Raw genomic sequence first — 11,628 nt, forward strand, 5'->3', positions numbered from 1 at the left:
GCTACAATATTTTGAATCACCATTTTTAGTACTGAATAGTACTATAGTACTTCAGTACTGAATAGTTCGGGATGTTGATGCATCAACATCCCGAAGCCACTTCTAACTTAAAATTACATCCAAATAATTACAGCGAGAAAGAGTACATACCTCACAGTTTTTCGTGGGGGTGAAATGTTTTCTTCTTATCGCCCAAATGCACTTCTTCTTCAACTCAGGATCTTTTGTAAAGCTAAAAACTTGAGCCATGTCCCGGAGATTCCATTACATCCCGACATTACACACACGGAAGGCATTTTTAACAAAAATATCTCTCAAACACGTTTCTGAAGCCCAGAGAATGAAATTAAAGAATAAGGGAAACTTCACCATTACCAGACACTATTTTTCACAAACTTAACCACAAAAATCCCTGAAATGTGGTGAGACGTGACGTAAACCATGCCATCCGATGCCATCTCCAACGGCTTGTGAAGGCATGTGATCTTTCTAGGAGGATATGGCACGATGGCACCAGATGGCACCACCCGCGAAAGAAAATAGTCCCAGACCGAATACAGTTTTATCGATGAGATACAATTTTATCGATGCATATGAATTTGCCAGTCCTCTTGCATCTTTTTTCGTCATTAAAGGAAATAAAGAAACAAAACCTTCTAAGTAACTTCCTAAGCGCGATTTTTGTATCTTGATTGTCCACCCTCGTATTTAGGTACGAAAACTTCCTGTGCCGTCTGGGCAGTGTTTAAAGAAAATCCAAATTTATCCTTTAATAAGAGTAATAATAAGCAAAATTACCCTTACTTGTACATATTTATTGCTCATCATATCACAAATAGCACTACAACGCACACATTTCACGAGCTGTCTTTTTGATACGTATAATCAGTATATTCCGAATCAACTGATTCAATGAAAAACTTGACTCACAATAAATATAAAACACTAATAAAACATGATGATCGGTTTTCCAATCACTCTGCACACGCTAAAAGAATTTGCACTCCTTGAAGTTCGAAAGACTCTCCACACCTCACTTCTCACTCATCACTACCCAGCCGGCACAAACCATCAAATTTCTTTTAGGCAGCTGGATGTCATCCTGATGCAAAGAGTATGAGTGCATCCTTTTATACAGATGCCATCCATATGCCGGTCCACCGCCGAGGGGATGAACCGCCGCACTTAAAGAGATGCCGTGAGGATGAGGATGCACGAAAGTGCTGCCATCTAACGGCGGAAAATTGAACTCGGTCATACTAGTATTCCTATATTGCTTGTCTGGTTCTCTTTATCTCGTGATTGTTTTACACTACTCGGGATAAATCAGAGCACGTTTTATTTCATGAATATAACTTTAATGACTCAGCATAAAACAAGAGGCAGGCGAACACAGGAATACAGGCGTACACAAGACAACATATGAGAACTTCAGTACAACATTTCTATCCATCGGAGTCCAAAACAAACGCAAGAGTTCAAATCCAGGAAAGTAGAGGCCAATGAGTGCGCGAGGGTCGATACCGGGAGATTAGACAAAATTGCTGCAATGGTCAGAATAAAAAAATATCACTATAAAACACGCCCAACACAACACTCAATCTACGAGGTACAACATCGCTATCCATCGCAGTACAAAACAAACGCAGATTTCAAATCCAGGAGAGTACAGGCCTATGAGTGAGCGAGGGTCGACACCGGGAGATTAGTCAAAATTGCTGCAATGGTCAGAATTAAAAAATATCACTATAAAACATACCCAACACAACACTCTATCTACGAGGCTCCAACACGTCGAGATAGGGATAGATGGCTACAAGACGACAAGTCCATACCTACTGCTGTAGTCATTGGTAGTTCCGTATGTCCGTGAAAATCTTGAATACAATGAATAATTATAATAATAATAGTTCTTGAAATTTTATAATAATTAATGCGAGGACTTGCAGATATTTTTAAGTATTAAACCACATCATGAAAAATATGGCATTCATAGGCGCAACTAGCAAAGGATGGCAGAAGGATATTTGGTACCTAGCGCATTCTGTCACGCATTGCATCCACTTCACATATAGATGCGGTATGGGCTGTGCCGGCTGGGTACCGACTTAGAATCAGTTTACGTTATTTCACATTGACATTTCGAGGACAATGAAATGAATAGGCTGAAACAAATTGCTAAACCGGTTATTGTAACATCAAAAAACTTCGAATTTCACTATTACTCTTACCCGTACTCTTACCGTAACCAAAATATGACCAAAACAAAAACAAACAACAGCGCAACGAAATTCGTGAAATGTAAACACTCGTGAATGCTCAAAATGAATAGGTAATAAAATCAAACGGAACTTAGAAGCGAACAAACGGTTGAAAATTAATATGCGTTCGATGTATCCCTGAAGCACAACTAGCTAAAATATGAAACATATCCCCTAGGCAATAGTTAGATACCTTAGATCGAAATGTATAGGGTTGATTGAACTAGCATGGAAGAAATAAATAATTTCGTCGAAGCAGTTACATTCACAACTCACTTCACTCTTTACTTCATCGTCTATATGCAATCATTCACTTAGGGGTACATTAAGGGCACAAATTGTGTTCACTTGCACTAGAGGCACAATGAAAGTTCACTGCACGTAGTTTCCTATAGAGCGTTCCACATTTAGTTGACAGTACGGGCCTTATGGATAACAGTGTTGCCAAGCTTCCGCTCCGCCGGCAGGCATCCTAACAGCGTATGCAACCACACATAATATGGCGCCAAAACGGTTTAGTTCAAAAAGGAGTTAGGGATCGCACGAAAGACTGCGTAAATTAAGGAATTTTTTAGCGTATATTACAATACCTTTGCGGCAGTATAAAAGGAAAAGTCTTTTGTTATTTCATGTACGTACTTATTCAATGCACAAACTGAATAATGAATAATCTGTAATGTAAAAAATAACAATAAATTGAAGGATAATAACAATTATAGCCGCTCCTGAATGAGACAAAATTTCTATTCCTTCCATATTATGCACTATTTGTTGGCTCTAGCTAGTATTACATGAAAGGCGATTTTGTATAAGACATCATCAATCTTTAATTATTCTAAATTTTCCCGTACTTGGTTTATTGTTAATTAAAGATCTCTTTTCAAGCTGACATCTTCAAAGCTAATTTCCTTAATGTTCTCTTTCTTTCACCTTGTAGTAGGCAAGGATTCCAATTTCCTTGAGTAATAAGAGGCATTATCTACCACTATAATTGATCCTTCGGGTAAGTTTGCAAGAAGTGAGTGCTCAAACCATCTCTCGTAACACTCGCCACCCACTTCTTCATACTCATCCATTGAGTTCTTTTTGTACAGAAACACATGCGATGCTCCTTTCATGAACCCATTTTCCGTTCCTGCGTGTATAATTGCAAATCGTCCTCCTCGGGAAGTGGGGGCCAAGCCCAGTATTTAGTCCAGCAAGGAAAGCTTGACGCGGATTTTCTAATTGTTTATTTCGCAAACTAATGTTCACTATTTGTCCAACATTAATCCAACTTTCGCCTGTTAATACTCTCGTCCTGTGTTCGCGACGATATTTTTTTAGCTGCCTTAAATAATAATTAATTGTGCCACCAACGAATAATATCATCCCTTTCGATAAGGATGATTCTTTTCCCCCTGCGTTCTTACACGAAGCCTATGTCCAAAAGAAGACGATATAGTGTTGTCCTTTTGTAATCTGGGAGAATACTATCCATATTCACCGGGTTTCAGATGGATTTTAAAGTCGGAGGAATAATTTTCACGAAGGATTCATGTACCTTCCTTCTAATTCCCGATCTCACCAAACCGTCTAAAATCACTGCCCTCGAATTTTTGTAAGGCTGTCTAATTTCTTTAGTTTTTGAAGGAGTTACCAATGGACCACGGGAGCTTTCCTTTCTCACTCTGTAAATAGTGAACTCCTAGCACCCAGTAGCCTTCGAAGCTTCTCGGCAGGCCTCACTAATGCTGAGAGATTTCCTTATGTACGAGAAGACTTTGAGCACCAACTGTCTTTCGTGGCTTATGAGCTTCTCACCTTTTCTCCTCTTCTTTGTATCGGACATATTGATTGGGCGTGTTACAGCAGAGATAAGTGTAAAACACACTTCACAATTCTCAAGTTCAATACACCACACAACACTTGTTCACTCCAAAAAAATGCAATGACAAACTGAACGCCTTCGTAAATTCTTCCCTCGGCCCCTTCGGCCTGGGTTGCTTTTGGGGCAGGTTTTATGGTACCCTATGAAAGGAACTCAGAAAAAACCCAAGCCCCCTTTTGTAAATGCGTGCACTGTATGGGGTAGTGTTTGGTACAGATTATGAGATATTCTTTTTCTTGGTTTCCCCGATGGGACCTAAACACCCAAGGCGAAAGAGTCTTACTTCCAAGCCGCTTGCTTACTTTCGTGTATCAATGTATTCAGATAAAAACACTGCTGTTACGACGTATAAGTAGGTATTCTTGTTTAGGATATCAAACGAATACATAAATACATTTCATAGTATGCATTGACAAAAAACTCCTTTTCCGCCCGAGAATTTTCCCTCTGCGCGCAAGAAAAAGCAAGAAGCCCGCCCAGCGGCACCGTAATATTTTTTCTTAAGATCAAAACCTTGTAACTCGCTTCAGAATTGATGTAAGTCAATGATTTTTTCACCAAAAATAACCTTGTAGTTTTCTCCACATTTGATACGCAGCATATAGGGACCTACGGCGTAAGAAACGTAAGTTAGTAAGCGACTACTTTTTACCTTGCAAAAATCAAAATTTTCTTGTCCTAAAGTGTGTTACGTCGGCATAACAACATTAAAACTCAATATTTGTACAATTGGTGAAGATCTTCAAGCAGAAAATAGTGTGAAGAATTTTTTGCAAAAAAATTCAATTCAATACAGTCAACGGTCAGGCAGAAATTGCGAGAAGAAGATAAAGTAAAAAAATACACGTTTCTGACGGAAATTTACGGAAATGTTTTTTATAGCTTTTGTTATAATTTTTATCGAAAAACTATTGGCGCCAATGAATGCAGCACCTTTTTCTACATTAGAATAAAATTTTTAATCAGTGCATAACGCAACTTTAATTTTCGTGGTGTTGTTGACAACACCGCGCTCCTGGCCTTATGGAGATTAACATGGGAAACGATTCTCCGTAAGAGCCCATACTGTCAACTAAATGTGGAACACTCTATAGCAAATGCAGCTATACAAAACTTTCAATTCCTGTCAACGCTACATACGTTGCCTGCCTAACTTGAAGAATGGATTTCATGTCGCCTTGATCCATCCGGAAGCTTCATGCACAACATAGGCCATTTCAAAATAAGGAATAACCTTGGCAAATATCCAGTCGGCATGCAGAGTACTCAGCTTGGCATCGAGCGATCGAGGGTACAGGCCAGCCGTACGAGTCGTTCTTAATGTAGAAAGAGATAACATGAAAGCTAACCTAAATTTGGCAACAGCGCCCGTTGCAGACGATAATCATATACCGTGAAATATAAACGTACGATTCAAAAAGCAAGTGTAAACGTTAAATTGGACGAAAGACAGAAGAAATTGTTGTAACAAATGGAGCACGGATTAATAACAAGTGAAAAAAACACGAAGGAGTTTAAAAATTGTTATATGGTTAAATATATTTGACATTTCCAAGTGACGGAAAGTGAAAACGACCAGGTTAACCTCATATTTCAGTGCTAATATCTAATTTTATAGTGAAGGGAACCAAAAAATAACGATAGAGTTGAATAAAGTTGCCTATTTCAAGTGACAGAAAGTGAAAACATCCAGGTTAACCTCATATTTGAGTGATAATGTCTAATTTTATAATGAAGGGAACCAAAAAATGACGATAGAGTTGAATGAAGTTGCCTATTTCAAGTGACAGAAAGTGAAAACATCCAGGTTAACCTCATATTTGAGTGCTAATATCTAATTTTATAGTGAAGGGAACCAAAAAATGACGATAGAGTTGAATAAAGTTGCCTATTTCAAGTGACAGAAAGTGAAAACATCCAGGTTAACCTCATATTTGAGTGCTAATATCTAATTTTATAATGAAGGGAACCAAAAAATGACGATAGAGTTGAATAAAGTTGCCTATTTCAAGTGACAGAAAGTGAAAACATCCAGGTTAACCTCATATTTGAGTGCTAATATCTAATTTTATAGTGAAGGGAACCAAAAAATGACGATAGAGTTGAATAAATTTGCCTATTTCAAGTGACAGAAAGTGAAAACATCCAGGTTAACCTCATATTTGAGTGCTAATATCTAATTTTATAGTGAAGGGAACCAAAAAATGACGATAGAGTTGAATAAATTTGCCTATTTCAAGTGACAGAAAGTGAAAACATCCAGGTTAACCTCATATTTGAGTGCTAATATCTAATTTTATAATGAAGGGAACCAAAAAATGACGATAGAGTTGAATAAAGTTGCCTATTTCAAGTGACAGAAAGTGAAAACATCCAGGTTAACCTCATATTTGAGTGCTAATATCTAATTTTATAGTGAAGGGAACCAAAAAATGACGATAGAGTTGAATAAAGTTGCCTATTTCAATTGACAGAAAGTGAAAACATTCAGGTTAACCTCATATTTGAGTGCTAATATCTAATTTTATAGTGAAGGGAACCAAAAAATGACGATAGAGTTGAATAAAGTTGCCTATTTCAAGTGACAGAAAGTGAAAACATCCAGGTTAACCTCATATTTGAGTGCTAATATCTAATTTTATAATGAAGGGAACCAAAAAATGACGATAGAGTTGAATAAAGTTGCCTATTTCAAGTGACAGAAAGTGAAAACATCCAGGTTAACCTCATATTTGAGTGCTAATATCTAATTTTATAATGAAGGGAACCAAAAAATGACGATAGAGTTGAATAAAGTTGCCTATTTCAAGTGACAGAAAGTGAAAACATCCAGGTTAACCTCATATTTGAGTGCTAATATATAATTTTATAATGAAGGGAACAAAAAAATGACGATAGAGTTGATTAAAGTTGCCTATTTCAAGTGACAGAAAGTGAAAACATCCAGGTTAACCTCATATTTGACTGCTAATATCTAATTTTATAGTGAAGGGAACCAAAAAATGACGATAGAGTTGAATAAAGTTGCCTATTTCAAGTGACAGAAAGTGAAAACATTCAGGTTAACCTCATATTTGAGTGCTAATATCTAATTTTATAGTGAAGGGAACCAAAAAATGACGATAGAGTTGAATAAAGTTGCCTATTTCAAGTGACAGAAAGTGAAAACATCCAGGTTAACCTCATATTTGAGTGCTAATATCTAATTTTATAATGAAGGGAACCAAAAAATGACGATAGAGTTGAATAAAGTTGCCTATTTCAAGTGACAGAAAGTGAAAACATCCAGGTTAACCTCATATATGAGTGCTAATATCTAATTTTATAATGAAGGGAACCAAAAAATGACGATAGAGTTGAATAAAGTTGCCTATTTCAAGAGACAGATAATGATAACTTTGAGGCTAACCTCATAATTTAGTGCAAATATCTTATTTTAATGCCAATGGTAACACCAGCTTATGTTTCAGTGAAATATATTTGCCTATTGCATATGAAAGAAAGGGATAACTACATGGCAAACCTCATGTATACATTATTTAAAATATTATATTTCTTTGTGAAGGGAATGGCTTTGGGAAGTAATTTTTCCTTGTCAGCTATTTTTTTCTTTTTAGGTCTACAAATACCTGGTAATGAGTGTTCTATCATCACTTTATTTTTATGATGTTGTACCTAAATGGTTTTATCAAGGGACCAATGTTTGAATCCAGTTGAAACCTATTAATGTACAGAGTGAAAATACTATCAGCATATTTTATTACTACAAAAAATCCTTTCAAAGCATCATTGCAATCTTAAGTGTTTGCATAAATCTCACTCTAGTTAGTAATACTTAAACAACCATGCAATCCACTAAAGTTCTGTAGACCTGTACTCAGACAAGTATGGTATTGTATAAACATTTAGGCGTATTATAAATACAGACTACATAAATTCATCACTCAAGAACATACCATGCTATAGTAGCATTTATGAAATAGCAGTTCTTTTAATTTATTTTAAAGGCATATTTTTTGACTATTTTAATTCGAAATGGAATCTTATTGTAGATAATTGAGGCTGAATTATGAGGACCTCTCTTGCCTATGTTTAGTGGCTGATTTGCCAGATGCATGGCGGCAGCTAGGAATTAACGCAGGTGGTGGTGGGGGTTTAGGTGCAACTAATAGTGCGATGTCTTGGGGGGGGGGTTGTATATAATATCCACCAGGATAAGCGGTAGGTGCGAGATTAATAAATTGCTGCATGTTAAGATAAATGGATCAAAATGGTGAGTTTTACGGCTTTATGAGGGAAATTTTATTAATCCTTACACTATTCTATTAGTAATATCAATCCAATTAAGTATAATGGATTAAATTAAAAAATTTCTCTGAGCTCTGAGGTTTTATCCCCCATACCACCACCCTTGCTGTGCCACTGGCCATGAACATTTTCTCTACCATGTCTCATTGCTATAATGTGTTGCAGAATTGGGCATAACTAGGTATAAATACATGGCAGAGTGAGTGACATGAGTTTCAAGAATATTTTAGTCTTCCTAGCACCCTTTTGAAAAGCACAATATGGATTTAACAGCCATCTTTTGCATTGAAAACGACTTGGACGCTACACTAGCATTTCTCTAGAAGACAATTCCGTAGGTATGCTAAATAGGGATGAATTTTGGCATACTCTTTAAGGTTAGTGAAGGCTTTTATCGGGAGTGCAGCTCTTTACAGTGTGGAAACATGGGCACTTAGGAAGGAGGACGGGAGAAAATTGTGGACATGAAGGCAAAGAATGGAAAAGGTGTAGCGGATGGAGAGGAGGAGGAATGATGAACTGCTGCATAGGATGGGTGAGGAGAGGCAGCTCTTACATGAGAAATGGAGGAGACAGAAGGTATGGATGGAGCGAGTACTTAGTGGGAAGGGAATGCTGAAAAAAGTGTAGGATGGTTGAATGTTAGGTAAACGACGGAGAGGAAGGAAAAGAATGGAATTTTTAGATATATCTATCCTATATCTATACCTATCTATAGATTGAAAGGGAGTAGGCCTTATTGTGAATTGAAGAGGGAAGTGGTTGAGGGAAGGGGAGACTCCCAGAATGCTTCTTAAGTACTCCAATGAAACCTACCTTAATCTGTAGAATACTATAATAATAGATAAGGCTCTTATAGCCTGTGTTGAGGTAGTTGGTATAAGTTTATTAATCATGTAGATCGCAGTAGTTATTTTAGTGATTATTGCAGTACTATTATAATATGTGGTTGTAACCATGTTGCAACCATTCATATGTGGCATGCCAATCAATATTCAGATTAAAATATAATCCAAGAAATTAAGTAGTGTCTTGTGTGGTCATTAGTATCAAATACTCTTTATGTGTAAAAAAAATCCGATGATGTCTTTCTTATTAGAAAGCCCCCAAATTATCTTATTAATTAGGTGAAAGGCTGCAGTTATGGTTGAATATTCATTTGAGAATCCATTATGAGAAGGATGCCCAGCTGGAAATTTTTCCTACCGGTTTCAGTAGGCTATATGCTTTTTGAAACATCCTACAGGGTTCGGTAGGCAACCGAACCCCATCTGTAGCCAACCGGGTTCGGTAGGCAACCAAACATCATCTGTAACCAACTGGCAACTGAACGTCATCTGTAGTCAAGCAATCACCTTCAGAAGCTCACCAGATTTTGTAACCTATTACGAATTTTTAACAGAGTCAAACAGTTAATTGAATATCTCATAAGACCAACCAGGAGCTCTTATAACCTCTGTGACACGAAACGCTATTAACTGTATCAAAACATTAACTATCATTTCATCTAATGTGCAAAATAAATCACTAACTATAACGTTTCAAGAGGGAGATTGAAAATACATATTCACTCTCTCACTGGAAATGCTGAGAACAGTACCGTATATGTCTGAATATAGTACCCCCTTTTTTTCCAAAAATGCCCGTGATAAAAGTTATGGGAGGGGACTATATTCAAACCCATTTTTTTATGTTTTTTTCCAAAACTGAAGCCTCAAAATTAGGGGGGGACTATATTTAGTGGAATATGTTAATTATATGCACATAATTTACATACGGTTTCATATTCAAATGGAAAATTCACTAGAAAATAAGTAATGAACCCAATCAAGAGAATATAAAGATCAATTTCATTGAAAAAGTGATTAGAAACTGGCATCGTTAATTTTAGATGATTCATTTCACAGCAAAAGTTAGAAAAAATCAATCATTAATGAAACTCATTTGGTTATTAACAGAAAAATAAATTCTAGTACTTTTATGCATTTTAAAAAATAAATAGATTTGTGATTAGTACATATATGTACTAATCACAAATCTATTTATTTTTTAATTTAACCTTTACATATGTAAAAGGTTACATTTTTCATTACCTGGATATAGTCATAACATAGCTTCAAAGACTTTAGAAAAAATAAGAAATGCCAATGGTTCTTTAATTTTCATAACCACTCCAAGAACCTTTTTCTATGGATGATATAAAACATGTTATGAGAGCTTTAGGAAAATGTCCAATCAAGAGAGAAAGATTTAATATATAACAGAGAGGCAGATATATAATTTTTAAATGGTAAACAGATAAAAAATGGCATAGGTATCCATCCTAACCCACAGACCGATTGTTGTCAAACACATAACAATAACAATTTTAACTTAAATCAGATCTGAGGGAGCCAAAAAAAAGACAAATAAATAAAATGTGTATGTACAATATATCAAAGTAAGACTGGAGATGCAGTGAACGTCACAGATTGGCAAAATTGTTAATTGAAGTGATTGGAAATCTCTAGCAACTCCCACACTGGAATACTATTGAACTTGATGATAAAATGAGGAATACTTTTGTTGACATCATTAATTGTTTGTAGGTTGATTGTATGCCAATCAGCTTTGCAGTGCTTATTTGATCTTAGAATATGGTGGCTAAAGTATTTTTTTCAAATCAGTAGGTAATTTCAGTCAGTATAATATTCCTAAAGACTTAGCCAAGGCTAGTTGCTTCCCCTATTAAAAAATTGTATAAATCTGTTTCAAATTTTTATGCATTCTTATACATTGCCATGGCAATGTATAAAATTTTGAAACAGGTTTATACAATTTTTTCATAGGGGTTCTCATAAACACTAAATTGCTGAAGCTGCCCAAGTTTTTCAAAGTATTCCTATACCTCTGGTTTACCATGGTATAGTCTATCAGATATCTCCTCAAAACCTCGAGGTCCAGATCTGGACTCATCCAATTGGATGTGTGTACCCCAACAACACACATTTGGATATACATATGTATATATATTGTATTTTCATGGGTCACATACATATATATTTTTGTTATGTATTACATCTGTAGTACATATGTATTATTGAATGTATTTCCTTTGTATTCATACATATGTAAAAGTGGCACTTGTTACACGATAAATACATTTGTATTTTTTGTGTATTTTTGAAATTTGGATACTTATGTAAATGT

The sequence above is a fragment of the Ischnura elegans genome, chromosome 8 (assembly GCF_921293095.1).
Source record: "Ischnura elegans chromosome 8, ioIscEleg1.1, whole genome shotgun sequence".
Classification (NCBI taxonomy): Eukaryota; Metazoa; Arthropoda; class Insecta; order Odonata; family Coenagrionidae; genus Ischnura; species Ischnura elegans.